The sequence below is a fragment of the Schistocerca gregaria genome, chromosome 2 (genome assembly GCF_023897955.1).
Source record: "Schistocerca gregaria isolate iqSchGreg1 chromosome 2, iqSchGreg1.2, whole genome shotgun sequence".
Classification (NCBI taxonomy): Eukaryota; Metazoa; Arthropoda; class Insecta; order Orthoptera; family Acrididae; genus Schistocerca; species Schistocerca gregaria.
Genome location: NC_064921.1, coordinates 331,637,018 through 331,657,938, shown reverse-complemented (window position 1 = coordinate 331,657,938; position 20,921 = coordinate 331,637,018).

Sequence of the window (20,921 nt, the reverse complement as noted above, 5' to 3'; positions counted from 1 at the left end):
GTTGCGTAACAGTGGTTGCCAAGTGAAACAGCAGGCCGATGTGTACAATTGGTAGTTGTACTGCTTCAGTTATCTTGTGGTAAAATTGAAATTACTTAGTTCACTTTTTGATTATTTGTTGATAAATGTCTGCAATGTTGGTACACAACGAAATTTGCGCACCACAGCACGCCAACTGCCTTTGGACAAGTCAAAAATAAATGGTACAGTAAAAGGATAGAATGCCGCCCGGTAATTCAGTCTCTGAAAGGCAACAACGCTACAACAATCAATTACTAGTTGGTATGAGTGACCAACAAGAAAGTGCTACCGAATGTCATGGTTTTTAGGTGGCGAACAATCTTCCAATGTGGTAAAACAAGTCAGAATGACAAACAACGAAACGAATAACAGGCAATCTTGAGAGGAGACACTTATATTCATAGACCTGCTAATCAGAATGGAGGTGACAGTGGAAAAAGGGAAAGTTAGTCATGCATAAGCTTTCAACAGTCTGCATGACAATTTGAACATAAGAAAGGTCGCCGCCTCCTAGGTTTCGCGACTGCTCTCGTCTTTCCAAGAAGTCCGCCAAACCAATCCGGCAGCGGACATGTTGCAACTGTGTCAGACCGATTCAGATGACTTCTTTAGCTGCCTACCACGAACTAGTGCTGGGTGTAGCACTATGACGCCTAAGCTAAAGAGTAAAATGAGCAGTGTGGATTCACCCCCACAAAAGAAGGTGACGACCCAATCATCATCTGACAAGGTAATACTGCTTTTTGGGACTGGAGAAACTGTTACAAGAGCGTAATACCTAAATCTGCTGACGAATCTCAGAGAAGTTGTGAAGTCGGAAACTGTCGGAGGGACCATTTTTGCTCTACAACAACGTCCTACTTCGTTGTATGTAGGACATGATCACACATGCTGCTTGTTCGGGCTGTCACATTTTACCCTGTCACTGTATTCTGACACGGCACCCACCAACTTGCTCCTCTTCCTTGCGTGGCAAGCATTTCCAGTATGACGACGAAGTGATCTTAGATGTGAAACAGTCTATGAACAACCAAAATGCAGACATTTGGAAACATAGCCTCCATCGACTCCTTCGTCATTGGGGAAAACGTTTTGCATTGAAGGTCAAATATGTACAGAAGGGATGACTGCGTCACATAGTTTCATGGCCGTCGCTTGATTTTTGTTTCTGTATGATAATTAAAACTTTGTGTCTACCGTACCTTCTTATGGAAGACAGGTGACAACTACCACGGCAAGTACAGGGTAGCAATATTATTCCTGGCGTCGAAAAGGCTCCTCTTCAGCAGTTCCTGATACTTCCAGGTAAGTTATGTAGACAAGCATACTGATATGGGATTTATGAATATTAAAAGATTATTAACATTTGTGATATGCACGTAAAATTCCCCCTGCCTTTCGGCGTGTTCAGTATCGAATGAAACAGAGTAAGGTGTAATTTGCAACCGGCCGCTGTGCTCGAGCTGTTCTAGGCGCTTCAGTCTGGAGCCGCGCGACCGCTACGGTCGCAGGTTCGAATCCTGCTTCGGGCATGGATGTGTGTCATGTCCTTAGGTTAGTTAGGTTTAAGTAGATCTAAGTCTAGGGGACTTATGACCTCAGATGGTAACTCCTATAGTGCTTACAGCGATTTGAACCATTTGTAATTTGCCCTAAGACTCTATTATATTTAATTAGTGTTGAATAAATGTGTACATGATTTCATGTTCATCGAATGTTGAGATGCAGTCCAATATGCTGAACTCTGGGGATTACAGGATTATCTAATTTTTTAACAATACGTGGACACTCATGTACTCCTTCACACGAGAGCTTTCTTTCAGAGTGACACTATGGGAGACAATGTTCTAAACATTGGAGAAGGAATGGCAATTGGCACAACGAGAACAGATCGTACAAGGAGAAACATTACGAAAATATCACGTAGCTAAGGGTCTACTCCAAACTGGAAGCAGATGAACGAAGACTCATCTTATTCAACATCACATGGTAATCGTTGCAGTTTTCACAAGGAGAGTCATAGTAGCCGTTCCTTTCAAGATCTGTCGCTGCACTACAGGCAAAAAAAAAAAAAAAACTTCCAAAATAACCAATAATAAAGTCACACGATGGCCATATTTCATTGTGTTCTGTAGATGCTAGGTGACTTACCATCTTTGAGGCCTGCAACATTTAAAACTGTACTCTTAATGGCGAGAGACCAAGCAGAATAGCAGTTATTTTTGTGGATGGCAGTTTAATTTAATCTACACACGCTATGGTAATCTCCCCACTTTTTACACTGACTCACTACATATTCTACTCACCATATTGTGTGGCATGGAGACCCATTCTGATCATCTATACATGTGACGGCCGATGTAAGTTATCGCAGATGATGAACATTGAACCTAAGAATATTTAACGTAATTTTACACGCGGTGGGTGCATCTCAATGTTCTCTAAAATGAATCAGAAACCCCCCAGTACAGATGTACCCGCTTCTTACAGATTACACTCGTGATAGTAGTAGACGATCGATTTTATAAATTCCATCTTAGTTTATACTGCAAATTAACACACGCTTCCTAAAATATTAACTAGATCTCAAACTTAAGAAAGTCAACACTACGAATTAGCTCTAAAGTAAGAACGGAACCCAAGCGGCTCAGCGATCAGTCCAGAACAAAGTGAGTGCAAAAGGCCTTCTGACATTTAATTAGAATAACTAAATGAATGAAATTCAACGTGATTACACGAATAAGATTACCGATACCATTACTCGACACATAGTCTTCAAACGATTGACCCCTACGTAAAGTGAATGTTCACAAGTCCAGCTCGGTACCAAGCATACGTCTCTCACATTCGCAGCTCTAGAGCGTTGTGTTCGCTATTCCTTTGTGCTCTCTACCGTCCCCGCTTCCTGAAGGGGATAGACCGGAAATCTTTCACCAACCCTCGACCGCACCACCTGCTTCTTTGGTATCTCACATCCCTCCTGCAATAGTGCAGCTACTACGTTGGCGGCAAAATCCGACACCTTTCTACCTCTGCCTTTGGGAGCGTTCTTTAAATCAGTCGGACCTCCACACCTGGAGGTGGAAATAAAAGTAAAGTGGATGGAATTGCACCATAATTAAGTATGTTGCACCACATTTGAATTCTCCCTTATCCAAGGCTCTGAATGTTCAGTAATAAATGAAAGGAACCCTAATTTTGACACATACTCAACGACACCGATTGCTGTACGTTACATTATTATACATATTAAACTAGCTGCAAGGCGTTGAAGCCTACAATTTGAATGAAAGTGAGTTTAATTGACCCTGTTCAGGTGAAAGAAATGGAGGAAAATCATGTGTGTGAAAGACAACTGACAGCAATTACGAATTAAAAAATTCGATTGTATCAGAGGACCGGCTTATCAACAAAATCTCAATCAGATTACCACTGCCTTGCGCGTAGTTTCACTGCTACTTCTCATTTTTTCAACCCACTTTTTTGTCTTTCAGGAATGTTGAAAGAAACGTAACATTACGGCGCAGAACATAAGAATATATCACACTCTACACGACTGGAAGTCCATAAGAAACCAAGCGAAACAATGAAAGGTAATTGAATTCGGATACGAGTGGATCTGGGTTCAAATCATCTACTGACCACGCCATTTTAAGAGACCCGCTGTTATTCTCCTAATCACTTCTTGAAAATGCCACGATTAGATCTTATACTGTGACGGTGCCCTATCCTGTTGGGAAATGAAATTGACCCGCATCTCGTGGTTGTGCGGTAGCGTTCTCGCTTCCCGCGCCCGGGTTCCCGGGTTCGATTCCCGGCGGGGTCAGGGATTTTCTCTGCCTCGTGATGGCTGGGTGTTGTGTGTTGTCATTAGGTTAGTTAGGTTTAAGTAGTTCTAAGTTCTAGGGGACTGATGACCATAGATGTTAAGTCCCATAGTGCTCAGAGCCATTTGAACCATTTTAAAATGAAATTGTTCGAAACAGTCTCCAACCGTTGGAAGTTCTCAAGCGTATCGAGATATTTGCTTCCTGTGACAGAGTTCTCGGAAAAGAAAAATGGACCATACACCTTTTCCCGTGAAAGTCCACAAAACACATTAGTTTTTGGAGAGTCACTCTCACGTTGTACAACTTCATATGGTTGTTCCGTAGGCCACATTCTCTTTATGATCGTTCACCTATCCATTTAAATTGAATGTTGCCTCGTCACTTCACACTAAGCGTGGAAGAAAACTGTCACCATCGATCTTGACAAGAACGAAATCACAGAACTGCAAACGTTGTTGTTTCTCACCTTCACGAAGAGCTTGCAGTAGCTGAATTTTGCATGGTTTCACGTGTAAACGTAAAGGCAACACACGGCAGACGGACATCGGGGGCATGGTGAGCTGTCAAAATGCACGGCAAACATATGTCTGCGGACTGCTTATGAAACTATGGCGGATGCGTTTGACGTCTATGTCAGACACCTGGGAACGGCCCAGCGATTTGCCTTTACCCAAAACGCCTATTTCTAGGAATAGTTAATGCCATCATCTAATTCTCTGTTTTGTACGACGATCCACACCAAACCTACTACGAAAATCACGCTGGACAGTTATTACAGAGCCGCACAGCGCAAAACGTAGAACCCAGAACGCTTTCTGTTGTCCCGCCATCAATTTTATTAGAACTGCAGTGGGCTCACACTGCTGCCACCTAGAGGGAACCATGTAAAACTCAAGAGTTTGCTCTTTCCAACAGTACATTGTTCAAGCACGTATCTCAAATAACGTAATAGTTATGATTTTTTTTAATCGGATGATTCTTTTTGATACACCCTGTATTTCTCACAGCTGCGTGGAACAGCCGCACAAACGGGAGCTAACGACTGCCTGAGAGTGTAGAACCAATACTAACCTTGTCAATAAACAGATTTTTGTAGGCTATAATGATGATAAGCGATAAAAATTTGATCACTGAATACCGACAGAGGCCAAGAGGAGAATCGGATTGATGATAGAATGCGATGCGTGTGTCCACATACCTTGCCTGGAAAAACGGGGTGCTCTAAAAAGTGAATGCTTGTTACAGTTGCCAAGAAGACGAAAAGAAGATGAAATGTGTACCACAACTACTAAGAACCAAGAAGGTATAATCAACGTTGTATGCAAAGTAACTGCAATAAAATTTTATAACTCAGAGATTCACAGTCACGACCAATAACAGGAATTACAGCATTCATTCAGTTAAATGAAATGGCGCCAGGGAGTGTTCTTAAAGCCATCAGTCATCGGTAATATAAGTCACTTTCTGTATTTTCAAAATGGTCGTCAATTAGTAAATTCTAGGGTGTTGGGCATAGTATTCAAACAGCAATTCCTAAATTTTATTCTAAAATTTGAACAAGATGACTATTAGTGATTCCTAAACTTTAGCTCAAGTTCTTCCAAAGTATCTGAAAATATTAGATTGCCGAATAGCAATGACGGGACCCCCACTGCCCTACTCTTGAAACAGGACCACTATCTGATCAAAATCAGAGAAATTTCTCGGGTGCTGGAACGGTCGCCGGTGCTCCTGTGAATACATTAGCAGAGTTACGGCCACTACCTAATCACGCACACAGCCCGATTACTCTATCGCGTGACCTGCCGTGGATCGCTGCCACGGGAGGCAAGTTGCAATGCTAATTTTCGTTGGTGTTGCTAAGTCCTCCTTAATTACCCCAGCTATATTGATTTCAAAGTGAAATTACGGTCACAAGCGGAATACGGTATGAGCAAGGTTGACATTGAAAGATGAAACGTTACGTGGCTGTGACATCACATCCATGCTGTCTATCACGCTGTAGGCAGAAAGCCTTCGCTCTGCATCTAAGCACGAGTAAAGATACAGAGTAAAGCCCTTCCACGTGATTCTGTAGCCTAGATCGAGGTAACACAGTGATGCTTTATCTAAGGTTTCGGCAGGATCCTGTAACAGAAAGTAACAAATATCGAAATTTCGACCAAACAAAATGAAGATATATACATTCTGATGAGTAGAACAAGCAGGGAAAAATTTCTGAGCTCATTTCTGGTCACAGTATCTCATGGCCTACTTTAAACACTCTTGACTGTGGTTTCTGAGTCGCATGGCGATATCTATGTTTCTTTGGTGCTTCACAAGAGGTGGAGCTACAAGGTGGCTTTGGTCCCGCAAATCACAATAACAACACTGAAAGACTATTAGATTGCGCATCAACATTCAAATATCCTATGATCAATTTCTAGTCGAGGGAGAAAGGAGAATCTCATACGCAAAAAGAGAATCATTCAGTAAAGATCTCAAGTTATCGCGAAGAAAAACTTTCCACATTACCTTGTTGTTCTGAAATATTTTTGTTTTTTATTTTGTTTAACTTGTATGCCACGACGATTTCTTTCATCACACGTTTCAGGGAACGGAATTGACCAAGCTTTACTGAAAGGCTGAATAAAATTTTCCCATAGTGTTTACCACAGGGCTGTCAATATTCAGAATTTATTTACTTAGAGTTTTGTGTGAAAAATTTAAAAAAATTTGAATTAACTGAAAAATGTAATTGAAATATAGGTACGTGGCTTTAACACCTGGCGAAATATGTAATATTAGTTTGTACAGTAATATCGTGTTTTCCTCAACAAGCTAAAGAGTCAGTTATTACAGGGAAGCTGACTATTAACAATATGCGCCATCTGACTCATCTTTCGCATGCAACAAAACGTAATCTATACCCCTAAATAATTACGTGGTCCCAGAAACTTTGCTATATCCTATCATCCAGTGCAGTTGGCAGAAAGAGAGATGAATACACAGATCTGCAGCTAGTCGAAGTGTCAGTAGGACTTCAACGTTGTTGATAGCAGGGTCGGAAGCGAAAGAAACATTTTACTCTGCCTTCTCAAAACCTGTTTTTTTTATTACCTCATTTGTGTAATTACGAATGTGTAAAGCCGGTGGTAGGCATAAAACGCCGTCCGAAATTGTCCTGAATGCTTTCTCAAAAAATTATTTCGAACAAATACACTCATGCTCATAAATTAAGGATAATGCTGATACATGGTGAAAGAACACTCTGGTGGGTGGTTTGCGGGTTTAAGTCACCTTGGGGTATGACGCTGCAGTGGCCGGCCGGGGTGGTCGAGCGGTTCTAGGCGCTTCAGTCTGGAACTGCGCGACTGCTACGGTCGCAGGTTCGAATCCTGCCTCGGGCATGGATGTGTGTGATGTCCTTAGGTTAGATTTAAGTAATTCCTAGTTCTAGGGGAAGTTAAGTCATATAGTACTCAGAGCCATTTGAACCGTTTGACCATGCAGTGCATTTGACCTGCCGTCGTCGCACAGTGGCGCTGGCAGCAGTCCACACACGCAGACGTGTGTTGGTGCATGTCAGAGTACGGTGCGGCGAATAATTGTGCAGAGGTTTTCAGACGTGCTAATGGTGACTTCGTGTTGAAAATAGCTCAAAGAACACATATTGATAACGTTATGAGGGGTAGAATACTATGGCGATTGGAGGCTGGAAAACACAGCAGGTTGTAGCACGGGCACTCCGTGTGCCACAAAGTGTGATCTCAAGATTATGGCAACGATTCCAGCAGACAGGAAACGTGTCCAGGTGCTACAGTACGGTACGTCCACAGTGTACAACATCACAAGAAGACCGATATCTCACCGCAGACGGCCACGCAGTACTGCAGGTAGCTTTGCTCGGGACCTCACCGCAGCCTCTGGAACAGTTGTCTCCAGACACACAGTCTACAGACGACTGAACGGACATGGTTTATTCACCCGGAGACCCGCAAGGTGCATTCCACTGACTCCTGGTCACAGGAGAGCCCGTAAAGCCTGGTGTCAAGAACACAGTACATGGTCATTGGAACAGTGGTCCCAGGTTACGTTCACAGACGAGACCAGGTATAGTCTGAACAGTGATTCTCGCCGGGTTTTCATCTGCCATGAACCAGGAACCATATACCAACACCTTAATGTCCCGTGAAGGGATCTGTATGGAGGTCGTGGTTTGATGGTGTGGGATGGGATTGTGATTGGTGCACGTACACCCTTGCATGTCTTTGACAAAGGAACTGTAACAGGTCAGGTGTATCGGGACGTCATTTTGCACCAGTATGTCCACCTTTTCAGGGGTCAGTTGGTCCCACCTCCCTCCTGATGGATGATAGCGTACGCTCCACCGAGCTGCCATCGTGGAGGAGTTCCTTGAAACAGAAGATACCAGGCGAATGGAGTGTCCTGCCTGACCTCCAGTCTTAAACCCCATCCACCACGTCTCGGATGCTCTCGGTCGACGTATCGCAGCACATCTTCAAACCCCTCTGACATTTCAAAAGCTCCGACAGGCACTGGTGCAAGAATGGGAGGCTCGACAACCTGATACAGAGTATGCCAACCCGTTGTGCGGCCTGTGTACGTGTGCATGATGATCATATCCCATACTGATGTCGGGGAACATGCGCTGGAAACAGTGGCGTTTTGTAGCACATGTGTTTCGAGAATGTTTTCTCAACTTATCACCTATACCGTGGACTTACAGATCTGTGTCGTGTGTGTTCCCTATGTGCCTATGATATTAACGTCAGTTTTGTGTAGTGCTACGTTGTGTGGCACCACATTCTGCATTTATCCTTAGTTTATGAGCATGAGTGTAGTTCAGAAGCCCACTCGTGTAAATGGTTGCGGAAACACACTTGATTTATTAGCAGCAAATAATCCAGAACAAATAGAGAGTATCATGAAGGCTACAGAGATTAGTGACGATACGGCAACTGTAGCGAGACTGAATACCGTAGCATCCAACCCCACAAAGTACATTAATTTAGAAAAGCAGATGAAACTTCGCCAGACACTTATCTAAGAGATAGTCTCCATTCCTTCCTATCTAACTATATAAGCGTAGAACAAATGTAATTAGAATTCAGAGAAACTGTATCGGTGGAAATTGAGAGATATATATCACCTAAATTAATAAGCGATGTTACTGATCCCCCCATGGTGAACTAAACGGATCAGAACATTCTCACGGAAGCATAAAAAAAAACCTACATGCCAAATTTAAAACAACGCAAAATCCACAAGAGTGTGAAATTTTACAGAAACTCGTAATTTAAAGCGAACTTCAATGCGAAATGCTTTTATTAGTTTCCACAACGAAACTCTGTCTCGAAATATGGCAAAAAACACAATGCGATTCTGGTCATATGTAAAGTACACCAGCGGAGAGGCCCAATCAGTACCTTCTCTGAGCGATAACAGTGGTGATGTTACGGCTGACAGTGCTCCTACAGCAGAGTTACTATGCAGGGTTGTTCATTGATAGTAACCGTGCCAAATATCTCACGAAATAAGCATCAAACGAAAAAACGACAGAGAACGAAACTCGTCTAGCTTGAAGGGGGAAACCAGATGGTGCTATGTTTGACCGGATAGATGGCGCTGCCATAGGTCAAACGGGTATCAACTACGTTTTTTTTTTAAAAATAGGAACCCCCATCTTTCATTACATATTCGTCTAGTACGTAAAGAAATATGAATGTTTTAGTTGGACCACTTTCTTCGCTTTGTGATAGATGTTGCTGTAATAGTCACAAACGTATAAGTACGTGTAATCACGTAACATTCCACCAGTGCGGACGGTATTTGCTTCGTGATACGTTACCCGTGTTAAAATGGACCGTTTACAATTGCGGAAAAAGGCGATTTCGTGTTGATGTATGGCTATTGTGATCAAAATGCCCAACGGGCGTGTGCTATGTATGCTACTCGGTATCCTGGACGCCATCATCCAAGTGTCCGGACCGTTCGCCGGATAGTTACATTATTTAAGTAAACAGGAAGTATTCAGCAACATGTGAAAAGTCAACCGCGACCTGTAACAAATGATGATGCCCAAGTAGGTGTTTTAGCTGCTGTCGTGTCTAATCCGCTCATCAGTACTAGACAAATTGCGCGAGAATCGGGAATCTCAAAAACGTCGGTGTTGTGAAAGCTACATCAACATCGATTGCACCCCGTACCATACTTCAATGCAGCAGGAAATGCATGGCGACGACTTTGAACGTCATGTACAGTTCTGCCACTGGGCACAAGAGAAATTACGGGACGATGACAGAGTTTTTGCACGCGTTCTATTTAGTGACGAAGCGTCATTCACCAACAGTGGTAACGTAAACCGGCACAATATGCACTTTGGCAACGGAAAATCCGCGACAGCTGAAACAGGTGGAACATCAACGACCTTGGCGGGTTAACGTATGGTGCGGCATTATGGGAGGGAGGATCATTGGCCCGCATTTTATAGATGGAAACCTAAATGGTGCAATGTATGCTGATTTCATACGTAATGTTCTACCGATCTCACTACAAGATGTTTCACTGCATGACAGAAGGGCGATGTACTTCCAACATGATGGATGTCTGGCAGACAGCTCGCGTGCGGTTGAAGCGGTATTGAATAGCATATTTCATGATAGGTGGATTGGTCATCGATTCACCATACCATGGCCCGTACGTTCACCGGATCTGACATCCCCGGACTTCTTTCTGAGGGGAGGTTGAAGGATATTTGCTATCGTGACCCACTGGCAACGCCTGAAAACATGCGTCAGTGCATTGTCAATGCATGTGCGAACATTACGGAAGGCGAACTACTCGCTGTTGAGAGGGATGTCGTTACACGTATTGCCAAATGCATTGAGGTTGACGGACATGATTTTGAGAATTTATTGCATTAATGTTGTATTTACAGGTAATCACACTGTAACAGAATGCGTTCTCAGAAATGATAAATTCACAAAGGTACATGTATCACATTGGACAATCGAAAAAAAATTTTAGTTTACCTAAGTTCTGTATTTTAATTTAAAAAACCAACCTGTCACTAACTGTTCGTCTAAAATTGTGAGCCGTATGTTTGTGGCTACTACAGTGCCATGTATCACAAAGCGAAAAAAGTATTCCAACTAAAACATTCATATTTCTTTACGTACTACACGAATATGTAATAAGAAATGGGGGTTCCTGTTTAAAATAAACGCAGTTGATATCCATTTGACTATGGCAGCACTATCTAGCGGGCCAACCATAGCGCCATCTGGTTTGGTTTCCCCCTTCAAGTTAGACAAGATTCGTTCTTTGTAGTTTTTTCATTTGACGCTTCTTTCGTGAGCTATTTGGCCCGGTCACGATAAATGGACCATGTATACAGCTTTCCGAAACTTGTGCACTAAAGAGGATGAAGTAAATATTCCAGATTTTGAAAATGGTTCAAACGGCTCTGAGCACTATGGGACTTAACTGCTGTGTTCATCAGTCCCCTAGAACTTAGAACTAATTAAACCTAACTAACCTAAGGACATCACACACATCCATGCCCGAGGCAGGATTCGAACCTGCGACCGTAGCAGTCGCGCCCAGATTTTGAATCTAGAACAGCTGCCAGCATGATTAACTTAGAAGTACATATACTCGGAGTAGTGAAGTGGTTTAAATCATTTAGTAAATGCAAGGCTTTCGGTCCAGATTGCATGCCTTTCAGAGTATGCTTATACAATAGCTTCATATCTAACAATGATATATAACCGCTAGCTCATCGAAAGATCTGTATCTAAAGATTGGAAAGCTGCACAAGTGACACCTATGCGCAAGAAAGGAAACAGGAGTAATGCGCTGAATTAGACGATTTTCAGTAGGGTTTTGAAACATATTCTGCGTTCGAACATAATGAATTATCTCGAATTATTGATTAATAGGCAGCACGGATTCAGGAAAAAACGTTATTATGAAACACATCTAGTTCAATACCCTCACGAAGTAATGAGAGCTCTTGAGAGGGGTTGTCAAATTAATTCCGTATTTTTAGATTTCGAGAAGGCTTTCGACGCCGTTCCTCACAAGCGTCTTCAAATTAAATTGCTTGCCTATCGTGTATCGTCTCGGTTGTGCGGCTGGATTCGTAATTTCCTGTCAGGTAGGTCATAGTTCGCAGTAACTGACTGAAAGGCATCGAATAAAACCGAAGTAATATCTGGCGTTCCGCAAGGAAGAGTTACAGGCCCTCTGCTGTTCCTGATCTGCATCGCAGAGAATCTGAGGAGTCCTCTTAGACTGTTTGCAGATATGGTCCTCTTAGACTGTTTGCAGATATGGTACTTACTGCCTTGTAAAGTCATAAGATTATCAAAACCAACTCCAAAATCATTTAGGAAAAATAGCTGCATAGTGCAAAATTGTCAATTGACTCTAAACAGTGAAAAGTGTGGAGTTACCTACACGAGTACAGTTATTCAGACGAGTGCTAAAAAGAAAATTTCGATTACATGATACACCATACAAATCTAACGGCTGTAATTCAACTAAACACTTACGGATTTTAATTACGAATAACTTCAATTGGAACAATCACATGGATAATGTAGTGGGTAAAGCAAACTAAAGACTTAGAAAATGTAACAGATCAACTAAAGAGACTGCGAACACCACGCTTGTTCGTTGCCTTCTGGAGTAACGGTACTGTTCTGCGATGTAGGATCTGCATGAGATGGGACTGAGAGTGCACATCGAAAATATACAAATAAGGGCAGCTCGCTCTGTATTATCGCGAAATAGAAGAGAGTGCAACTGACATTATGTGTGAATTAGAGTGGCAGTCATTAAAACAAAGGCATTTTTGTGGCGGCAGAATCTTCTCGTGAAATTTCAATCAACGACTTTCTCCTCCGAATGAGAAAATATTGTGCTGGCTTGCACCTACAGAGTGACAAATGGTCGTCATGATAAAATGAGAGAAATCAGAGCTCGCACAGAAAGATTTAAGTGCCCGCAGAGAAACAACTTGAAGGTGTTTCGATGAACCCTCTGCCACGCACTTAATTGTGACTTGCAGAGTAATCATGTAGATGTAGACGTAGACGCCTCGCAATGAAATGCAATCACTGAATATAAGACCGAAGTTTCTTCACTTGCCACAAAGATTTTTTATCCTTTTATTCATTTTCTTTTTTAATTAACGTCATCTTCATTTAGTGGACGATGTTCCACGTTGTATGATTTTCTGGTATTTCCTCATTGTTGTGCTCTATTCTCAGGCTACCACATTTTCCAAATGAAACTTAATAGAAAAATGCGTGACCTACGAAATAATACGACATTAAATTGGAAAGAACAAGGCATGGAAGTGAACACAGTTTACTTTTCGACGCACCACTCATTAATTACATCGCATTGTGTTTCAGGCTCTCTCTCTCTCTCTCTCTCTGAGCACTATGGGACTCAACTGCTGTGGTCATTAGTCCCCTAGAACTTAGAACTACTTAAACCTAACTAACCTAAGGACATCACACACATCCATGCCCGAGGCAGGGTCGAACCTGCGACCGTAGCAGTCGCATGGTTCCGGACTGTGCGCCTAGAACCGCGAGACCAGCGCGGCCGGCTATTTGTTTCAGAGTTTCTCCGTCACTGAAGTTTGAATTCAGAAGGTCGGAAAAATATCTGTATGTGGCAGCATTAACTTCTCCCTCACTGCAATCTACCAATCTCATTAGAACTGGTAATAGACAGAAGACGCAGGATGCCAAATCTGGTGAAAAGAATCATTGAGACACAATTCGCACCCCTCAAAGCTCCCATCGTCAAAGTTGGTTTGGGTCAAAAGAAATGGTTCAAATGGCTCTGAGCACTATGGGACTTAACATCTATGGTCATCAGTCCCCTAGAACTTAGAACTACTTAAACCTAACTAACCTACGGATATCACACACATCCATGCTCGAGGCAGGATTAGAACCTGCGACCGTAGCGGTTGCGCAGTTCCAGACTGTAGCGCCCAGAACCGCTCTGCCACACCGGCCGGTAACGTTCAAATGTGTGTGAAATCTTATGGGACTTAACAGCTAAGGTAATTAGTCCCTAAGCTTACACACTACTTATCCTAAATTATCTTAAGGACAAACACACAAACCCATGCCCGAGGAAGGACTCGAACCTCCGCGGGGACCAGCCGCACAGTCCATGACTGCAGCGCCTTAGACCGCTCGGCTAATCACGGGCAAAGTTGGTTTTTTGGCGAGATGTAGTAATCAGAGGAATTTCTTTTAAAATCTCGGCCACTTCTCACAAATTTTAATTCAGTAGGTTTCATAATATTTAAATATCAAACGAAAGTTGTTAATTCTTGTGTAATGGAGCCAATGAGACCTCCCAAAGTGAACATTTCCTCTAGAGCAACGAGCTACCACCCAATTCTGTTTCTTTTCCTTTTTTTCTGGATCTAATAGATTGCCCTCGATGTTTAAGTAGCTGTACACATTTGGATTCAGCATGTACTTCAATGTGCCATTAATATGACTGACCAGCTCGTATAGCTTTGAAAGGTATGTGCTGAGATTCTATCAGGATAGAGCCAGTGAAAAATGTCGATAGTTCCCAACTGCAAGGTATAGTTCCCAACTGCAAGGTTGGACGAGTAGTACATCTTCGAGTAGTAACATCTTTGACAGCTAACAGAGCTAGGTGCACGCGGTAAAAGTTTGAGGAGTGGTGAGGAGATGCTCAGAGGCAGCAGACGTGTTTCGAGTCGGAGCTAGATGCCTGCAGGAGACAGCCGGGTCGTGACAGCATCAAAGTAAGAATTGGCGCTACGCACATAATAAGTCATATTTTGAGCGGAACTCGGCACATACCTGGGGAAACTAGAAAGAATAATTAATAAAATAGGTTTTCTTTGGTTAAATAATGTCTAAAAGCTAGATAGAAATCCCATTGTTGAAGCAATAAGCGTTTTGTGAAACTTTCTCGTAAATCCGTGCTATAGAAGTTGTTTTAGATTTTCACATGTGTCTTACAAGTTTGAACAATAAATACTTTTTAGATAAAATTAGAGTTTCATCTCACACCTTATGTCGTTCTCCGCATCCTGTGCTTGCATTGAACCAAAAGGTACATTAAAGTAAAGTTCCCATGAGTAGTGATAATAATTTCATTTATCAGAGTAAAATAATCTTTATGCCATTGCACAGTTGGCAAATTATTCAGATCATGACAGAATTTTTATTATGTAACGAACAGGGCCAGAATGAGTAAAGTTATCAAGAATGACAATTTTATGCCATTGCACTACGGCTGAGTTGAATATATGTTTTATTATCGGCTAAACGGGAAGGAGTGCACGCGCTAAGTCCACAGACGCAGTTAGATGCAGGTTGGTGACTTTCATTTATTTTTACCACTAAACATTCATGCAGTCAGATTTGTATTTTGAGTATTAATTTTCCAACAATATTTTCATTCAGTCAGATAAAGTTCAGTTCAGTTAAATACGCAGTCAGACGCAAGTTTTATTGAAGACTAAAGCAGTCACATGCAGTTCAGTCTCGTTTAAATAGAGAATTTTTATTAACAACACTTTCAGCTTGAACTGCAGAGCGAGACAAGGAGGTGAGCCTATTAATGATCTGGTGCACAGGCCATCATGAGTGCCTTCCCTAGGTGCTCGGTTAGACAAATGCGAAGCTGGTGCCCCATTCCCGCCTCAGAAACTACGACACGCAAACAGCTGAAATACGATCACACACACAGAACAAAGTTTACACGATTCACAGACGATTGGCGCACATGACCTGTCTCCCAAAGCTGTCCTCAGAACGGAAGTGAAGGCGAACACGGACGTGGAGCTGGACGAGTTTCGTAACGTTACGACGAGGAAATTAACGTTTCAGTACACACCATGCGTCTACAACCTGTACTCACGCATCCATTAAGTACATTCTCTTATATGTGAGACATTTTACTCGAAAGTCGCTTGCCCTGTGTCGCCGGATGAATACCATATTGCAGTGCGTGTATTATTCTGAGTTACGATGCAAAGTTCTTTTGGAGATGTACGTGACCGCTCACGATAAGCGGGAAATCTGGGCTCGAGTTCCGGTCCGGAACAATTTTTCATTGTCATCATTCCAGTCTACAGCTGATGGTTGTCCGTATTCGAAATTCCGAAACCATTTAATGAATAAATGAATTTGTGCGGTCCAGTAATAGTACATGCAGGACGTGGCACATGAAATGAACCCTCTTAATATATAAATGCGCGCAGCCACAAATCCGATGCCTTACAGCAGGCAACTAGGAAGTTGAGGCTGACCTTTGCAAATAACAATCAGGTTGGAGCACTAAATAAAGAAACAGTTTAGTACCTTTATAGCCGTGCATACCCAGGTTTCCTGCCTAGAGACAGAAGCGGGATCAGTAACCATAAATCTGAAATGGAAACGGCCTCACTTTCACTGTCCTTGCGCCTCCGTTCCCACCCCGCCAGTTGAGAGCAGCTTCGCGACACTATCAAAGGCGTCCGACCGTCCGTCAAGATCAATCTCTTCAAATAAATGACAAAGACTCGGAGCTAGACACTGCACTGTTACAGGAGATGCATTTGGCAGTGCTACCAAGGCTAGCACGTATGACTTTGATGCCTCTCATTGCGATCACCTTGGCTGTAGATAGTATGTTCGCGAAAGCATAGTTATATGACAACATGGCGTTAACGATTCGCTCCACGCATGTCATTAATATCTATGCGTCTTCTAGTTTCGCGCGGTGGCGTGAAAGGATGTGCTTTTATGCGGAGGAGATTGACCTACTTTTTGTAGGTTGACAGGAACTTTTTCACCCTGGAGGAAATTTTAACTATATACACGGCCAGAATGATCAACATAGGAATTTAACAACTTGCTAGGATCTGCGTCTCATTATTCGCGATGTAGCCCTACGGGATACTTGGCAAGTGAGGCGTGCTGTCGACCCGTAATTCATGTTTCACACGAGCCATTCGGCATGTGGGTCAGACCGCATTCAGTTTCCCCGTGGGATGAATGCTGCGGTACTTGATGCTTTGGTGTTCTGTGACCATTACGTGTACATGTGTACACTGCTGCATCGCCATCAGGAGGTACGGAGGATTCTGGCACCATGGAAACGCAATAATCCATCTGCAGGATCCTGATTGTTGCCAACATATCCTTGAGACGTGGACAAGGTGCTGACGGCCTCTCCAACATTACGCATCAGTGACGGACTGGTGGCTGTAAAGTTCCAAACCGACGCTCTGTATCACATTCCTAACTTACAGCATGGAGATAGCCGCTTGGTACAGACACATTACAGACTTCTACGCCAGCATCCTTCGCGACCTTGATGACCAGCCACCTTCGCCAGAAGGTGAAACCCATAGCGATTACTCGCCGGAAACCGCAGGGGCTATAGTACATGCCCGCAGGCCTCACCTGGTGTGGCTGGAGAATCCCTGCATGAATCATAATGTGCACGATCGCAGACATCGCTGAGAAAACTTAGTCAGTGAAGTCGTCGACCACCGTGCGCAGCCGGTCACCTGCCAAGCAGACGTAGCTGATATTTTTGTGGAACATTATCGCCGAGTCTACCGTGCCGATGATGGCGCCCTTCTGGGCTTCGATCCCGTCGCCATGGACGTTCCACGCGCCCTCATGATTCAGGGGCGGATTACGTTAATGGAAACTTTCACCTCCAACGAGACAACTACAGCTACCTTCGAGGGTGCGCTGTCCAAGTCGCATGGCATAGACGGACTCCCTACTGAATTTTATCGTACGTTTAGTGGTCAGATGTCTACATGATGGACGGAGATGTATAATGAACTGATCACGTCAGCTGCTGCGATTTTGTAGAGGGCATTATTTTTCCCTTTCATAACCTGACACTTAGAATTACGACGGCCCACTACCGCCCTATCACCTTATTAAATACTGACTGCAAGATTTCTGTACTGACGCGCTGCAGACGCCTCTTACTACGTATGCTTTGCACCAAGAAAAGGACGTCAGGTGGAACATTTAACGCTCAGACAGCCATCAGGGACTCGTGACGTGGCTGTGCTGGCAGAGGCACGCAAATTTCGCGTGGCGATTGTAGCCTAAATTCTTACAGCGCGTTTTACATCATACGCCATGTATCTCTAAATACTACAGTAGAACGAACGGGCTTCCCATTCCGGCTTCACTTGCCTTGTACTGTGACGGTCTTTAGTTTTCGTGTACGGTTGTCTTCTAGCACCCCAGCATCACATGGCGTAAATTAACTCATGTGCTCGGCAAGATTCTCTTTGTAATTTTCTCGCTTATTATTCCTTCGATTACTCACTTCCGTTAGATTATTTTGTGCCTACCTGATAGAACTTTCGTGCTTCCCTGATGACTAACCCGACAGCAGGAATCTCATTTTTACAGCTGGACAGTGAATCCCCACCATTATTAAAACAACAGTTCTTAGTTCCTATACAATCTCACATTGTAGCTTCTTGATTTTTCCCTTTTGCAGTCTTTTACACCCGAATATGGTCTTATAATTGGCCAAAACCGACCATAAACCAGTAAAGTGACTTGCAACTAAAGCGGTTGATTATCTGATTCTGCTGTTGTGGATTACATTAATGTTAGCTGTAGTTCGGAACAAATAAGGAAGATAATGGGTCTAGTAAATTCATGTTTGTATGAGACCCGTCGATAAAGAATTCAACAGAGGTAGGCGATGTAGATTGGTAGCCAAGAAATCGACAGCCTGCACTCGAGGAATTCGTGGAACGAAAGACTCGCGCTCTTGCTGAGATAGCACAACGGACCCTACAAACGTTCAGAACGGTCCGGAATGCTGGTAGGCAGAGCGCGGGAGAGCGGAGGGGTGTAGTCGGGCTGGCTGTCGGGCGCGTTTATCTGCTCGGCTGGGCGCTGGCCGGGCTGTACGACAAATGGTAATGGCGCGGCCGTGCCCGTGGCGTGGCCACCGACCGCGATATAAAAAGGGCGGCGAGGGGCAGAGGGGGAGGGGGCAGTGGCGCTAAATGAGCGCTGCAGGTGGAGGTGGGGGAGGCAGGGAGGGGCGACAGCGCGGCAGGTTCGCTGGCATGTCTTTCACCGGCCCTCCCTGACTTGTAAACGCTGCAGCCACTCAGCCGAACGGCGTGTGGCTTCTGTCTTAATAACGCGTTGCCCAGAATGGTATCCTTTGATGTTTAAGAAGTATGTCTCTGCGACAGCGAGATACTTAAAAATCATGATGTCGTGCAACAGATGTACGACCCGCAAAGACGTGCGGCTAACTTTGTAATGGCTGGTTAGTAATTGGATGACTTACGTAGAGTGCTCCGTGACAAAGCGAACTATCAGGTATGGCTCAGCAAATACACAGACAGGAGCTGTAGGTTGCCAACCAAGAAACCGACAGCCTACTGACATCAGTTCGCGACGTCTAATCTCAAATGTAGCTAACTATAACGACCTTTACAGTGTGTATTTGGAGCAAGGCTGATTTGCATCCTCATAGTGGCACTACTAGCGCCACTGTTATGCGACTAGCGCCAAAGCGTAGTAGAGGTCAACTTGCAAATGTTCGAAACACGCCTGCCAACTGTCGTTTGTGTTGCACAACAACCAGAAGGCGTTGTGTTTTATCGAAAGTTGGCAGGAGTGTTTGTACATATGAAAATTGACGCCTACTCAGGTTTCGCGCCAGCCGTGTAACAATAGCGTTAGTACTGCCACTATGAGGATGCAAATCATGTTTGCTTTAAATACACGCTGTAAGATCCTCAGCGTTAGCTAGGTTTGAGATTGCACGTGGTGAACTAATAATAATCAAGAACGCCTTAAGGGGTGTAGGACGTCAAACGGGCCGACTTGGAGCAGGAGAGGCACCACAGGATATTTTAATTTCCACTGTCTATACTTGTACAAATACATTCATAAAACATTGAAAGCATGACGAGGAAAGATTCAGAATTCATACTCATAGCAGTGACGGCTTAAAAACGTAACAAAATTCGTTTTTTCACATGTGAAATGTCATTATTTTTTCACTTACTACTGGCTGCATTTGTTGCTATAGGTACCCTTTTCTCCCTAAGTAAGAGAGATTCTTCGCTGAATTTTGTACAGCATAGAAACAATAGTTATAGATGTGTGAAACTCTAAAATGTATTTAATTTATAAAAAACTGAATGAACTGTTATATTTTAAATTTCATGCTTAGAAAATATTCAAATTTTATAGTTAATTACTTCAAATTTTACTACAGCTTCTTAATAGATTTAAAAAATTCTGGAGTTTCATTCACCTGTGAATACTGTTCGTATGCTGTCCAAAATTCATGGAAGAATCTCTCTTACTTAGGAAGAAAAGTGTACCTATAGCAACAAATGCAGCCAGTAGTAAGTGAAAAAAATGATGAAATTTCACATGTAACAGAGAAGGGTATTTTGCTACGTTTTTGAACTTCCACTGCTATGAGTGTGAGTCCTCAATCTTTCCTGGGCATGATGACTAAGGTTTATGAATTTATTTGTAAAAGTATAGTCAGTAGAAATTTAAATCTCCTGCGGTGACTCTCCTGCTCGAAGTCGGCCCGTTTGACGCCCTACCCCCCTTAAGGCGACAAAGACGCCATTATCAACACCTCACTGAGTTTGAGCAAGGTCTGCAAGAAGCCGAATATTCCTTTTGCGATGTTGTCGAAAGACTGTACATGACTGCTGGCATCGGTGGCTACGAGGATGTACGGTCGCAAGAAGAGCGACGTCCGGACGGACACGTGGAACAACGAGAGGGCACACCCCACATTCGGCGTATGGCTGCGGAACATCGCATTGCATCTGCAATAGCAATCTGAACAGCGCTGGCGCCGCAGTGAGACAATGAACCATTACAAATCGGTTACTCCAACGATAGTTCCGAGCCAGATGACCTGTACCGTGCATTCCACTCACCACAAATCCAGTCTGCGACTTCAGCGTGTCAAGCGAGAGCTCACTAGTGGGAAGAGTGGCGGTCTGCTGTGTTTTCTGCTGAAAGCTGG